Consider the following 15321-nt stretch of genomic DNA (forward strand, 5'->3'; position numbering starts at 1 on the left):
ATCATCTCCAACCAGTCTGTCCATTCTCGTCTGACCTCTGACATCAACAACACATTCTGGTCCAGACAACTGCTGCTCACTGGATATTTTTTCTTCTTCAGACCATTCTATGGAAATCCTAAAGATGGTTGTGTGTGAAAATCCCAGTAAATACTCAGACTTCAGCAATCAGGCCACATTCAAAGTTACTTAAATCTTCTTTTTCCTTCAATCTGATGCTCAGTTTCAGGGTTAGGGGTAGTGCGCCCTAATGTGCCCTAAATTTGACCTGTAAACAACATGGTATTACTTAATTGTGATGAAAACCACCTATTCTGTTAATAAAATTTGTTTTTTTTTTATTTCTTTTTAAAAAATGGATTTTGTGGGTGAAAAAATTACTCAAAACGCCCCCTACCGGGTAAAACTAAGTTTTGTTTACTATGATGTGGAATTAAACTTAGTGCTCTTCTACGTCACAAGAAATTTTCTCAAACCTCACAGCCCTCTCCTTCCAGATGCAAAAAAGGCAGGTCTTCACCTGAACAGAACCCACGCCCACCGGTGCACTTGTGATCAGATGTAGCTTCACTAGTTTCAGACTTCTGGACTTTTACAGAGCTTTAGGGAAAATATTGCTGCAATAGGACAGATTTGTGCTTTTGAAGGGTGTAAAAGTAAAACCAGACGTTATTCTTTACCTGCTGATCCTCATCTGGCGACAGAAAGCAGCTGAAGTTGTGGCAGCTGCCACAACCTGCCACCTTGACTTTTACACAATTATTTACTATTATCATTTAATTAAACAGGTGCAATATGATTTAATGTAGTTTCAATACAGAAGATTAAACTATGTGCTGAAAACTGCATTTTTACCCTTTAGGATATACATTTACAGCTAACACAGCACAAATATTAGTGTATTAGTATATTATTAAATATTATCAGATTTCTTGCCTACAAATTCTGTAATTTAACTTTCTTAGCGTCACACTTATGCTGACCTAGACAGCTTTAATTTGATATTATCTGTTTTTATTGTCAGCCTCCTGACACCCTGGTAGTCATCAGGAGGACATACTGAGCTGCTCTGAGCTAAATAACTTCTAGATTATCTGCACTTCTTGCTATTGTCTTGCTCTCTTCTTTACTCTTCCTGTTCTTTTGTTTTTCACTGTCTGACAGAAAACTTTGTATTTTTATAAACCCACACTCTTTTTCATTTATATAAGATACACTGCTACTCACGGCAAGACTGAGGTAGAGGGGAGATCCCTTTAGGAGCTCTGTAGTGGTCAGCCACACTCTCCACATTGTCACTGCTCTGTGTTGATTCAAATTTGGTTGGCCCCTGAAGGCCCCCTTCTAGCTCGGGGCCCCAAGCTTTTGCCTGGTTTGCCTGTTGGCAAGTGGCTCCTCTGTACATGACTAAATGCTTCCATGTGATTGTCTGGTAAGAAATCTGTGTTAACAACAATCAAAATCAACAAAATCGAAAGGGGCCGATGAGCCAGTTTTGTGAACAGTTTAGAGATGGGATTTATAGCAATTTGAAGAGAGCCGAATCTGAAGGAGCTGTTCATTTAAAAAGCGCCATTCAAAAGACTGGCTCATTCTTTTTTATTTATTTTAGAATTCAATGGTAACTCCCTTTTATCAAGAAAAATAATCATTGGTTACAATTGTAAGGTAAGATTTTGATCAGAATAATTCAAACTTACACACCAATTTATATCATAATTTCATTTGGCTTGTTTTTTCATTGTAATCTCTGGCTCCATATCCCCATGCTTTGACAGTGAGATCACTATTGAGGATTTTTACCTCACCAAAAAACTTTATGGTACAACAAAAACCTAACAGGCCACAATTAACTTCCATGCAAAACAACTTCACTCCAAAATCTTCCACATATAGACATTTTAGTAAAAAAACTGACAGTATATAAGAACTATGAATGATTAAAATATGTACCTATATAAAATATACTATAGAAAATTAAATTATATATAAAGAAAAATATAAATAAAAAAGGAATAAACCTGAGCAACATCATTGCAAATTTTAGCAAATGTTTTGAATAGAACTCAACAATACTTTCTGTCCATAGATGCATCGCATGAATGGAGCATGTTAGACATCAGACTCCTATGATGGCACATGTGTCATGTAAAGGCAGAGTGGATCATTTTTGTATTAAAAAGAATGGCTCACAAATGAATGGCTCATAGCTGTGGCGTGGTTCCCATCATTTGTTTAAAAGAACCGTTCAAAAGAGTCAATTAATTCGTGAACGTCACATCTATATAACAGTTCTACTTGAAAACTTTTAACTACAAATGAGATGAAATCCATGTGAAACTCCATCTCTCTGCAGCTGCTACTTAGTTTTACTTTGTTGAGTTAGAAAGTAAGAAAAGGTTAATGCTGCTAAATCAGCAGCAGTGGAAAAACAACTGAAAACCAGCAGAAAATAAAATTATTTAAACAATAACAAACACAAACATTCTGATCTTTTCCAGGTTTAGCTGAAAATGAGACAGAATAAACAGAAGGAAAGGAAGAGTATATGTAGAGAAGATGTCTATCTCTGCGAGGGAAGTAAAGCTCACATTAAGTTTAGTTTTACTTTTTTGTTTTAACTTCAGTTAATGTGAGAATTACAGAAGCTTTTCCCTTAAACACAAAGCTGAGCCACCTCACTTTACCTACTTTGCACTGAAAGGAACCAGCTGAAGTTGTTTGGATTTCTGGTGAGACCTTTCAGATAGCTCCCACCAGGAAGTATCTCTGGGCGGACGTCGTTGTTTTTTCTTTGTTGTTTCTGTTACTGGGTCTGAGACCAGTTCTTGTTAATTTTCCAATAATTCTGAGTTTTTCTGGTTCTGGCTCACAAGCGGTAGAAAAAAGTTATGAGTAGAAATTGAGTCTTTGAGGATGCTTTCAATGTTTTCACTAAGTCCTGGATTACCTCAGGTTGGCTGTTTTCCACAGTGGATTCATCTCCTCTTATTTTTGCGCCGACGTTTCTTCGATCTGATTTCGTTTACTGGCGTCTCAGAGACCTCCTGTTGCTTTGAAACCACTTCTGGTTCATATTCCGCCACTAATTCAGTGAGTTTTTCCGGTTCTTCCTCACCAAGTGGAGGAATTCAGGCTTTTCTTGTTTTTGCGTTGTCGTTTTTTCTTTTTTGTTTCTGTTTCTGGTTCTGACACCAGTTCTGGTTAATTTTCCTCCAGTAATTCAGACAGTCTTAATGGTTTTGGCTCAACAAGTGGTGGAAAAAAGTTATCAGAACTACTCGAGTCCTCAAATGTTTCTGTGTCTTCAATGACTTGCTGGATTACCTCAGGTTGGCTGATTTCCACACAGGATTCCAGTCTTTTCTTATTTTTGCGTCGTCGTTTTTTCTTTGTTTCTGTTACTGGTTCTGAGACCAGCTCTTTTCCATGTTCCTCCAGTAATCCAGACAGTTTTTCTGGTTCTGGCTCAACAAGTGGAGGACAAAAGTTAGAAGTAATCAAGTCCTCAAAAAATGTTTCTTTGTTTTCCAAAATTTCCAGGATAACCTCAGGTTGGGTGATTTCCACACAGGATTTCAGGCTTTTCTTATTTTTGCGTCATTGTTTTTTCTTTGTTGTTTCTGTTACTGGGTCTGAGACCAGTTCTTGTTAATTTTCCAATAATTCTGAGTTTTTCTGGTTCTGGCTCACAAGTGATAGAAAAAAGTTATGAGTAGAAATTGAGTCTTTGAGGATGCTTTCAATGTTTTCACTAAGTCCTGGATTACCTCAGGTTGGCTGTTTTCCACAGTGGATTCATCTCCTCTTATTTTTGCGCCGACGTTTCTTTGATCTAATTTCGTTTACTGGCGTCTCAGAGACCTCCTGTTGCTCTGAAACCACTTCTGGTTCATATTCCGCCACTAATTCAGTGAGTCTTTCCGGTTCTTTCTCACCAAGTGGAGGACAAAAGTTATCAGAACTACTCGAGTCCTCAAATGTTTCTGTGTCTTCAATGACTTGCTGGATTACCTCAGGTTGGCTGATTTCCATGCAGGATTCCAGTCTTTTCTTATTTTTGCGTCGTCGTTTTTTCTTTGTTTCTGTTACTGGTTCTGAGACCAGCTCTTTTCCATGTTCCTCCAGTAATCCAGACAGTTTTTCTGGTTCTGGCTCAACAAGTGGAGGACAAAAGTTAGAAGTAATCAAGTCCTCAAAAAATGTTTCTTTGTTTTCAGAAATTTCCAGGATAACCTCAGGTTGGCTGATTTCCACAGTGGGTTCCAGTATCTCATTTTTTTCAAAAACATCCTGTGGTTCTGAGACCAGCTCTGTTCCATGTTCCTCCAGTAATCCAGACAGTTTTTCTGGTTCTGGGTCACCAAGTAGAGGACAAAAGTTGTCAGCACTACTAGAGTCCTCAAATGTTTCTGTGTCTTCAAGAACTTGCTGGATTACCTCAGGTTGGCTGATTTCCACAATGGGTTCCAGCATCTTAATATTTTCTAAATCGTCCTGTGGTTCTGAGACCAGCTCTGTTTCACATTCCTCCCCTAATTCAGACAGTTCTTCTGATTCTGGCTCAACAAGTGGTGGACAAAATTTATCAGAACTAATTGAGTCCTCAAGAAAAGTTTCTCTGTTTTGAGTAAACTCCTGGATTACCTCAAGTTGCCTGTTTTTCACAGTGAATTCTAGGCTTTTCTTATTTTTGCGTCGTTCATATTCTTCCACTAATCTCAAGAGCTTTTCTCGATCCTGCTGCTTAATTGAGGAAATAAATTTATCTGGACTAATCGAGCTCTCAAAGATTTCTGGGATTACCTCGTCTTGGCTTTTCTTTGGTTCCCCTGTCGTCCTCGCTTGTTCTTCAGAAACCTCTGGTTCGACCCGTCCAGGAGTGAAAGCCAGTGGCTCAGAGACATTTCTATATGTGCAAGTTGTTTCAGTTGCAGGAAAGTGTGGAACAGGTTCCTCAGCAATCATTACAGGCTCATTGCTGGCTGGTTCCCATGCAAAATTAACCTGAGTGGTGAGTTTTGCAACTTTCCATTCAAGGTTGTTTGTTACCTCCTGCAGGACTGTTAGCTTGCAGGTTAACTCAAGATTGGTGGCAGTCTTTTCTTCGATGATTTTCTTTAACCTTTCCAGTTCGAGGGCTGCTGCGTAATTTCCTGCAAGCATACCTTCATTTTCTCCGTTAGGAGCTGTTTTGGGTTGACTCACTTCTCCAGTAATTTTGGTGCTTGGCCCATCTTCACGGACTTGCACAGGCTGCTGTGTGTTCGCTAACATGTTTTCCAGCCGACTGATTTTTTCTTGGTAAATCTGGCATTCAGCTTCTGCTGAAATTCTCCTTTCTGTCTCGCGAGAGAGAAAGAAATTCTTTCTCCGGAGCTTGGATGTGAGAGTGCCCACTTGGTCGACCAGGTAGCTAAGGTGTTTTTGGAGTATTACCGTGTTGCAGCTCTCTGAGCAGCTATTCAGATAATTAGAATTTATGAAGTCGTGCCTGCCATAACGTGGTCTGTACTCTGAGCGAACAGAGTCCTGGAGATAATTGTTTTCAAAACGAACGTCTCCAGAGTGAGTTGAAGCAACCAGAGGGGCAGAAGCATTGAAGCTCTCGTTTTCCAGAGAGGCGTTTTCTGGCCCAGGGGTTGCGGCTTGAGGCTCAATGGAGAGCTCCTGGTTATTTCCCTCTCTGGTGATTTTGTAAGGGAAGATATTGATCCCATCATGCAGGTTCTCCATGACTTCCTGCTGTTCCATGTCGCTCCAAAGTTTAGCTGAAGATGATTCGATTTGAGTCATTTTTCTGCTTGGTGTATTAGTAAAAAAATTCTGTGTAAATTGGGATGTTTGAAAGACGATGTAGAATAATCTTTACTGGCTTGAAGATTCTCTTCTGATTGCAGCACGTTTCGCTCTATGTGAACTCACGTCCAAGACTTAGAACTGAATGGAAAACTGACTCCAAGAACAGGGTTTTGTATACTTTGATGATGACATATGTCCTTTGATACGTTAATCTGTGATGTCATCACTGCTCCCCCACACGAAATGGAATGTGCTAGCGTCACCATAGAAACCAGTTCCACTGCTGGTGCTTTCTGACAGATTCTGTCATGGCTGCCTCCATATAACATGTATTATGGCAGCTGTTCTTTGATCTCTTGCCATAAAAAATATTTTTATTCATGTTAAATAAAAATATATTTGTTCAGGTGGAAATAGAGAAATTACACTCATACATTTCTTTAATGGGCTGTGAGAAATGGAAAACGATGAATAAAGTTCAATTACATAAATGAAAAATATATTATTAATTATTTTTCTGAGGAAAATTAATTGAATAATATTATCATTATTTTCTTTATGAAGAAATGGCTGATTTGCATACTTGAAGAGGCCTCTCACTAAACACTGGGGATGCGCCTCTGTAGCTGACCAGTGAGGCCATTTATGAGAATATGTTGTTGTTTAACACACTAATGACATCTCTAGCCTAAAATTTGCAAACAAACCTCTTCTGGACTTTGTTGTTTTTTTTCTTTTATTTCTTTATACTTATTTCATTTTATTTTATTCATTTGTTTCTTTTTATTCGCTTTCATTTATTTATTCTGATGTTATTTTTAATTTATTTTCACTTTTTCATTTTTATCAATTTATTCAACTTTCAGTTATGCATTCATTCATTCTCTGTACCGCTTAGTCCATTACAGGTCGCGGGTAAGCTGGGGTCTATCCCAGGATTTTATCAGGTGAGAGGCAGGGTACACCCTGGACAGGTCACCAGTCTATCACAGGGCCAACACAGATGGAGACAAATAATCATTCACACATGCACACACACACACACTCCGAGGGAGAATTTAGAGTGATTAATTAACCTAAAATGCATGTCTTTGGACTGTGGGAGGAAGCTGGAGAACCCAGCGAGAACACACACATACACAGGAAGAACAAGCAAATTTCTTTTACTATTTCCCTGTATTTATTTTCTTTCATATAATTGTAAATAAATTCAGGTTTTAGAGGGTTAATCTCATATTCCTGTGTGCAACCACCTGTGTTTTGAGCGTAGTCTTTCACACACTTGCTTGTATACTACGCTTGTTACAAGAGGATTTTACTAGGGGGTGCATTAGAGAAACCAGCCGGACAGTGTTGCCAAATTTGTTGGGTGTAAACAAAACGAGAAACATGGTGACAATAGGGCATGGGAACCAACGTCACGACGCAGTGCATTCTGGGACGTAAACAAATAAACCATTGCAGATTGCTAAGTATTTAAACAACCATAATGTTTCAAAGTTAGAAACAAATGAAATGTACGTTACAGGGACAAGCTTGTTCCCAGGGCGAGGAGACACTATACGGAAAAGATAGCATCGATTGGAGATAATGATCCATATGACCCCAACACCTTATCTCCTTCTTCTCCTGACATTTCTGTGTATCTGTTCTGTGGTGTGAGCACCTTTACTGAGTCTCAGTTTAGAAATTTTAAGTCTGTGGAGGCTCATGTTCAGTTTACAATGTTTGATCTAGCCTTCCTTAGCCTGCTTGCTTGCATTGTCGACTGGTGCTATAGGTTAAAACATGCATAGGAACACACTGTTAATTTTCTCAGATATGGAACAAAATAAATGTCCAATCTTTTCACTAAGCAAAATGTTCACACTAACCAGAATAAAAATGCCTTGAGCACACTTTCAACCAGTTTGGGAAATCAGAAAAATTTATGTGGATGCATCTCATGGCAGATATCCACGCTATCTGCCTTCTCCTTGTTACTTCGGACACAAGGCTCCCTTTATTTTTTTCCATGTTGGAAAAGAATAAAAAGACAGTCCATTTCCTACTTTTCCCCTGTTTATCGTGTGCATTGCAACTTTGCGTCGTTGTTTTTTTCTTTGTTGTTTCTGTTACTGGTTCTGAAAACAGTTCTCAGTGTTCACTGCAACCCACTATGGAACAAGTTCTCCTCACATGGATCGCGGTGCCTCATGAGTGGCCTCCAACAATGGCTATTTTTCCCGTTAGCCACCACGGGGCTAGTGTTGCAACGTCATGTTCCCATGCCATATAGCGGAACTGCTACATTTTTGTCCTGCGTCTTTAAAGAAAAGAAAATTAAAAGAAAAGAAAAGAAAAGAAAAGAAAAGAAAAGAAGAATGTCATATATAGCAGATAATTGTGAAGTTTGGACTTACAGAGATTAGATGGGAGTATGGGGGTAACAGATATCTACTTTACCTGAACAGAACATAAAACAAAACTTTCTGTTTCCATAATCTGTCATTTAGTCTAAACAAGTGAACTCCTTTTCTAGTGAAGCACTTTCTGTTCAAATCTGCTTCTCTTTTATCTGTTGTATTCATCCCACTGGAGCCTTCACTCCCCCAGTATTTCTAACAATATTACAGCAACAGTTTATGTGCTTTATTGAATCATGAAACATTGAAAAGTAAAGTATGAAAGGTAAAGTTGTTTCCAGAGGAAAAATAAATTACTGAGATTGTGAAAAAGAAATCTTAGACGTACGTTTAAAATAACATTTGATCCATCTAATGCTCGTCTCTCATCATGACTGTCTGTGGAAATGACAAAAGCTTCCTTCAGAAGTGGCTCCTGGTGTTTATTATTACACAAATGTCAGAGGGTTGAATCCTTGAATGTCACTGTGAAAACTGTACAGCCAGGTTTGACCTTTTACAGCTTGCTGTAACAAAATCAATCCAATACGTCACACTGGATGGCAGCTGTACATGGACAGCGATGTGCACCTTTAAATTTAGCCGTGTAGTTCTGCTGCAGACAAGTCTTTCTCAGGACTTGTAGCACCTTTTCTAGAAACTGGAACCTCAAATATCAAACAGTGACGCTGCAACTCTAAAAACGTCACTTTGGGAAAAAGTGCCAACCTTATAAAGTGGTCTTATCTGATCATTTATATGTTTGATATCAAACTAAATTCTTGAATGAGGAACTTTCAGCTTAAAAACGAACCTCCTTTGTGTCAAACATGGTAAAGTTGTCCAGTTTCCACTTTCACTTGAAAGTGAGCAACTTTGGTTAACTTAAGTCATAGTAACTGGATGCTTTATTGTTTTTCCCACTCTTCTGTGTTTCCATGTGGATGAAAGGCACAAATACATAAAAAAATACCCATGTGTATGGATTCTCAGATCTAATCACAGACCAACAAAGCATGAGTCTGTCTAGATATCTTTATTGCAACATGTTGAAATACAATCATACTATTCTATTCTATTCTATTCTGTTCTGTTCTGTTCTGTTCTATTCTATTCTATTCTATTCTATTCTATTCTATTCTATTCTGTTCTATCTTGGGCACAAGTGCACACAGCTTATTCAGTGCTGAGTTGAGCCAAAGAGCTGGACAAATCTTTCTAACTCATTCCTTGCTTTTAAAAGTGGATAAGGACTCTGGATCGGACAGAGTTAGGTAAATTGTCCACCACCAGGGGACAACAGAGGAGAAGAGTCTAGCTACTGATTTTGTGCCACGTTGTGGTGGGAGCACTAGTGCACTAGGCTAGCACTAGGAGGGAGTGTAGCTCTGGATTAAGGAGTGGAGGTAGACCGGAGCCGTTTGGGTTATTGTTTTGTAAGCCAGAAGCAGAGCTTTGAATTTGAGTTAAACATGATTGTTTCTTTCCCTGGTCGAATGCCAGCTATTGTGCTCAACACTGCCCTTGGACAAAACTGTCTTTCCGTCTGCGTATCCGTCTTCTACGTGAAGTATAAATGAGCCTTTAGAGTATAGGGTGTAAATTTATGGAATACTCTTCAGAAAAAACTCAATGTCTGAGCATCATCTGTTATTAAAGTATAAGGAAGGGAAAATATGGAAACCTATACAATGACCTATGTATATAGAGATATATATGTGAATGGATATGTGTATAAAGGTATGTGTGAGTATGCACATATGCATATTGTACCATATGGTGTGTTATTGCATTACTAGCTAAATTAATATATTTTGGCCAGCAGCTGTGAGCTTCTTGCTGTTTAAAGTGGTGATGCAGCACGACATGGGCAGTGTTGCAAAGTCCGCTTGTTGTGCTTATTTTTCTGTGACGCTGCTTGTAAATACCGCCAGTCGCTGGTTTTTGCGATTGTTGTCTTAAATGTAGTTGCTTACTTGGGCTTCCTCTGCTCCCTTAAAGAAAATAATTATATATATATTTATATATATATATATATATATATATATATATATATATATATATATAATGAAAAGTAGGAGAAAGTGCAGTGGAGGGCTTCACATGCAAGACAGATTTAATTTAAGCAACTGTTGTATTTTTTCAAATAATCTGCTGGTCTGACTTAATTAAATTTGTGTAAAAAATAATTCTTTGAGTTTGACTTTGTTTTATATTTTATACAAGACTGTCATTAAGTTCTAAGGAGATTTTTTAAGAATGTTCTTCAACAAAAGTAACTAAAAAGTTACTTTTACCAGTAACGCATTAACTTTTAGTGTAAGTAATCAAGAAAGTTACTAATTACTTTTTTCAGTGACTAGCGTAAGATTGATGAGTATGCAGTGGTGCAAATGTAAATGTAGTTGTATGTTGATGGGAACATGCGTGTATTTATGTTTATGTGCTGTGTGTAGGTCCATACACAGGTATGTATGTGAGTATAAAATATAGATATATGATTATATATAGAGGTAACTGTAATTGCATTGCCTCCAGTTTTTCTATATACTTAAGCATATGTGTATATATGTGTACGTGTGTGTATATGCAGTCTGTTTAATTGATTTTAGGGTTTTCACTTTCTAGCAAACCTCCTTCATGTGCAACATAATAGAATAATATTAGACTTTGGCCAAGTTGGAAAACATAACATAACCAGTAGTTGAGTGTCCCTTCAGGGCTACCGTAGTCAGGAGTAGTACCCATACTTATGCATCCCTATTCAGCTACGTTTACATAAGTCTGACCAAAGCACTGTGAAGATGCCAGACATATCAACACTGCTGTTTTTGTTATGTTTTTATTGCTTATTTTAATTATTTTTAAGTTCCCAGGAGATACCCTGTTTGTACACACCAGCAGATGTTTGATCAGGGTGCTCCTGAGGTTGAGGTTCATTGTGGCTATCTAGGCCTTGGATAGTGGTGGTCAGGTTCGCATTAACTTATTGTATTTTTCCTATTTGGCACTTTTACTTTGATTTGCATATTTTGTTATGCTATTCTCTGGTGGGCTCACCCTGACCCCGGTTGTTTTGACTCCTTCACCTTTAAATGCAATCCTCCTCACTAACATAAATTTTAATATTTGTAGCATCATGTGTTCTTGGTTCCAGCTTACTTTTCTTTAGTTTGTTTAAATATTTTGGATTGTAAATACATTTTTATTGACTCATCATTTTACCACATGCTTTCTCCTGCTACAGGGTTGAGAGTTGTTATTTGAAGGCGACTGACCAGTACGGTCACAGCAAGTTAGCTAAAATCACAGCAACTTTTTGATCTATCAACTGCTGACACACTGAGAATGCAGTGATAGTGCAGCAAAGTCACAGTGTGTTTATATTTAGACATAAATCAACACAGCACCTTCCTATTTCCTATTTCTTTTTGGATTGGCTCCACTTGCCTCGTTTTTGTGCGTCAATGAGACTTCCTTGCATGTTTAAACACAATTATGCTTATGACAGCCCGTCACACAGACCACTGATCCTCCACTGTTGTATCTTTGGGATTTACTGGCATTGTGCTCCACATACTTAATGTAAACAGCAGAAAAGTGCAAGCATTAATATATGATGAGAAGCACGACTCCATTCATCCATTTTACCATCCTGCCAGAATGTCACTATACTTTAATTAGCACCTAATGAAGGAACCTTATTGTCGTCTATGGAGCCTCCTCGTCTAATTGATACTGCCTTCATTTACCTTGATGGCCATTAGAGCATTTAATAGCAAAACAAAACTCCATCCTCAATCAATAAAGCAGATGAAACATGAAAATGTCATTTGCATTTTTGTGTGAGAGCAACAATAGCTAGAAGAGTGCTGAGAAGAGTAAATCCAAGAAGAGTTCAAAGCCACGTTTATCCAATGAGATCCCACAGCTTTGGCAGGAGAACCTGCAGCAGTAGCCAGAAGCTGTGTTTTATTATGAATGAGTGCTGGTGTGTCTCTGCGCGCAGCCCTTTTAATTGACACAAGGCCGAGGAGCTTTGATGTGCGAGGCGTTGTGGTGGCAGAGAGAGATGGGCGCCTCATTACTGCTTTCTCTTATCACACACACAAACACACACCCTGTCTTGCATTCGGAGCGGCTGAGGCTGCAGGGAGAGCTCGTCAGCCATGTGATGGGAGCAGCAGAGACAAAGCGTGGGCAGAAAGGAAGGCTGAGGACGTCACAAAATCAAACGCCCCTTCACTCTCCTGGATCAGGGGAAACCCTCGAAAAATAACAGTGCTGACTTTCTGCAACATTAAAGTGATTCATTAAGAGGTGCTGTAGGATTAAGATGCGTTCAAGGTCATTCAAGTCAGTTGCTGATAGAAATTAAAGTGAGCTGCATTAAAAAAGGAGGATGGGGGTTTAACTTTGTTGGATCAAAACCTCATTCTTAACAACTTGGTTGTGAACATCTGGGTAGTTCTGAATGATCACTTTGACCAATTTACAGCTTCAAATAAGCTCATTAAAAAATCTATTGTGCAACATTTAAAGAAATCTATTAGTAGAAATAAATATATAACATGACAAGTTAGAGTAGAATTATATAGAAATAGTTTAATAGTAAATATTGTCTTGACCTTTGAGTTTTATTTGTGTTTTTGGTTTATTTCTGGTTAGCGTTCTGTTGTCTGTTCCTTAGTGTTTAGTCCAGGTTGTGTTTGAGTCCTCTGTGCTGTCTCGTTACCTGTTTTATGTTTGCAGTTTAACCCTTGGTGTATTCTGTTGTGTTTGTGGGGGTTGTGTTAAGGATCAGAAGCAGACCGAGAGGGTCCCAAGCACCGAGCAACCAGCAGCCACCAGAGAGGAACAGAACCAAGACAGCCCACTACAGGGACTGTCATGCACCCACCAAGAAGGAGGCAGAGGAAGGCTGCAGTCACAGCCCCCACTGCCACAAACCCAAGTTTTACCCACCACCCAGGGGAAGGCCCAGCCCGATACCCAGGAGAACAAGGCCGGCTCAGATAGCCACCTACGGTTGACCCAGTGCCCCCAGACAAGCATCCCGGAGACCACAACCCTAACCCCCCACACCCAACCCACCCATCCCACTCATACCCCAGAACCCAGAATAAAAAAAAAAATTTAACAACAAAAAAATTCTAATAAATATGACAAGTTAAAACATAAAACTGAAGCAAAAAATCAACATGCCAAGTGTCAAAAAGCCAATATTAACTAACGTTAAAGCAGACTAAGATATTATTTCCATCATCTTTACCTGGATATTCTCCGCTAGTTTCTGGACCTGTCAGTAAAAGGGGGTCGAATTTCCCTCCTAATGTTTTTCACATGATTTTTCATGTGCTTGTATAAATAAGTTGTGTGACTGTATCTTACAGCCTTTCTGCAGATTATACATCTTGCTGTTGCGTTTTTGCCTAAAGAAAAATCTCCAAACTGCTCCTCTTCCTCTCTGCCATGTTTCCACTTTGTCACTCTGCTGCTGGCCTGTGCCCGCCTGCTTGCTCGTTTACCGGGCGCAGCAGAGTCATGTGACGGTGCAACATCAAAACACAAGTATTGATCAGTATCACTACCAACAGTGGTATCACTTATTAATATCCAGATCAGTCCGTCCACCACTTCTGACAGGGTCTTAGCTAAAGAACAGGCATCCGTGAACCATGTGAAGACCACTTTTGTTTGCATGAGTCCAGCTGAGCTTTTACATGAAGAAGACCTGCACAAAATGCAGCTGGTTGCTGTTGGATGCATACATACCTAACTTAGAGAAACTGGATGTACCATGACCTCAGTAATACCAACATTTTTCATACACTTTAAAACCCTAACATTGTAATTTCCTGAATCACACCTCATTCCTTTATATTTTGCTTTCAATGAGTTATTCTCTTGTTTTCAGTTGGTTGCATCCTGCAGATTTAGCCACTAGATGCCACACACTGAACATTTTATTACACTCTTGCGCTACAGCCCACTTGTTGCTTTATTGTTTGAAGTTTCATATTTGTTTATTATTAGAGAAAATGGACTCTGGTTGTAACTGTCTGAACATAAGAAATTTTAAGCCATCCAATCAGATGTGGTTATTTAATCAACAGGAAGCAGACTTGATCTAGTTCTTATAAACATGTTGGTTTTGGCTGTAGATATTGGGAATAGGTGCAAAAGGCATTTTAACAAAAACAGCCTGGTGTCGTGAAATAGCATTTGAATAACATGCTAATTAAAGTTGTGTGCAAAGGCACGCCACGTACACTGAAGGGATGACACCCCAGGGAAGTTATAACATGTTGTCCCTCCTCTTAGTTAACACAAGACATGTTTTGAAGGCCTATAATTATTTCTATGAATCCTGTTCTTGTTTATGTATACTTTCACTTGATATTGACAAGATCACAGCTTAATCTGTACTTTTATTATCCTTGAACCATTTGGAGTGTAATTTTTGCAACGTTAAATAAAAATTGTATATATGACATGCACACGTGTGGCTGAAACGGTGTGCTTTTTACAGGCAATATTATGAGCTCATGTTTGAAAATTAAGTATCCTGCACCTAAAATGAATTTTTCCTGGTTGTACCACTGTTGGCTTGCGATTTGCAGGGCTGGCAGTTCAACTATTATCTTTCTATTGATTTTAGGGAGGCCTTGACAACTCCAGGAGTGTGGACATGTAATATGTGTTAAACAAATAAACTGAAATCCATGCAAAGTTTTCTTCTAATTTCATTCTCCTAGTTAATTATAATTATTTCAAGTCTTGATGAATCCTTGATTGTGACCTTCATTCCACAGGGCTGTTTAAAGAATACTGACATGCATCATCATTTCTGGTGCTCTGACACTCAACTCCAATTTATAAATGACAAGATTGTGGAAATCGTAGAAAGAAAGCGAAGAGTCAATTTCTCACTTCAATTACACAACTCTGTGTCGTTTTTATTTAACCCGAAAAACAGAGAGAGCAACAACATGGAGGCGCCCATGGAGCTAAACAAAACACAGAAAACCTCAGATACTGTGCTTGGGGTTGCCGGGCAACAGTGAACAACTTTGCTATAACATGAAACACAAGTCTATATTATTGCACGGTGAATTATGTAGTTAAGAGTCCG

General features: G+C 38.7%; 1 protein-coding gene across 1 annotated transcript in view; it reads left to right on the plus strand.

The window, feature by feature from the left end:
* ghrhrb (growth hormone releasing hormone receptor b) overlaps nucleotides 1-15321 on the plus strand; it is a 61119-nt gene that overhangs the window by 24251 nt on the left and 21547 nt on the right. The gene's annotated exons all lie outside the window — the stretch shown is intronic.

The sequence above is a fragment of the Melanotaenia boesemani genome, chromosome 14, assembly GCF_017639745.1.
Source record: "Melanotaenia boesemani isolate fMelBoe1 chromosome 14, fMelBoe1.pri, whole genome shotgun sequence".
NCBI lineage: Eukaryota > Metazoa > Chordata > Actinopteri > Atheriniformes > Melanotaeniidae > Melanotaenia > Melanotaenia boesemani.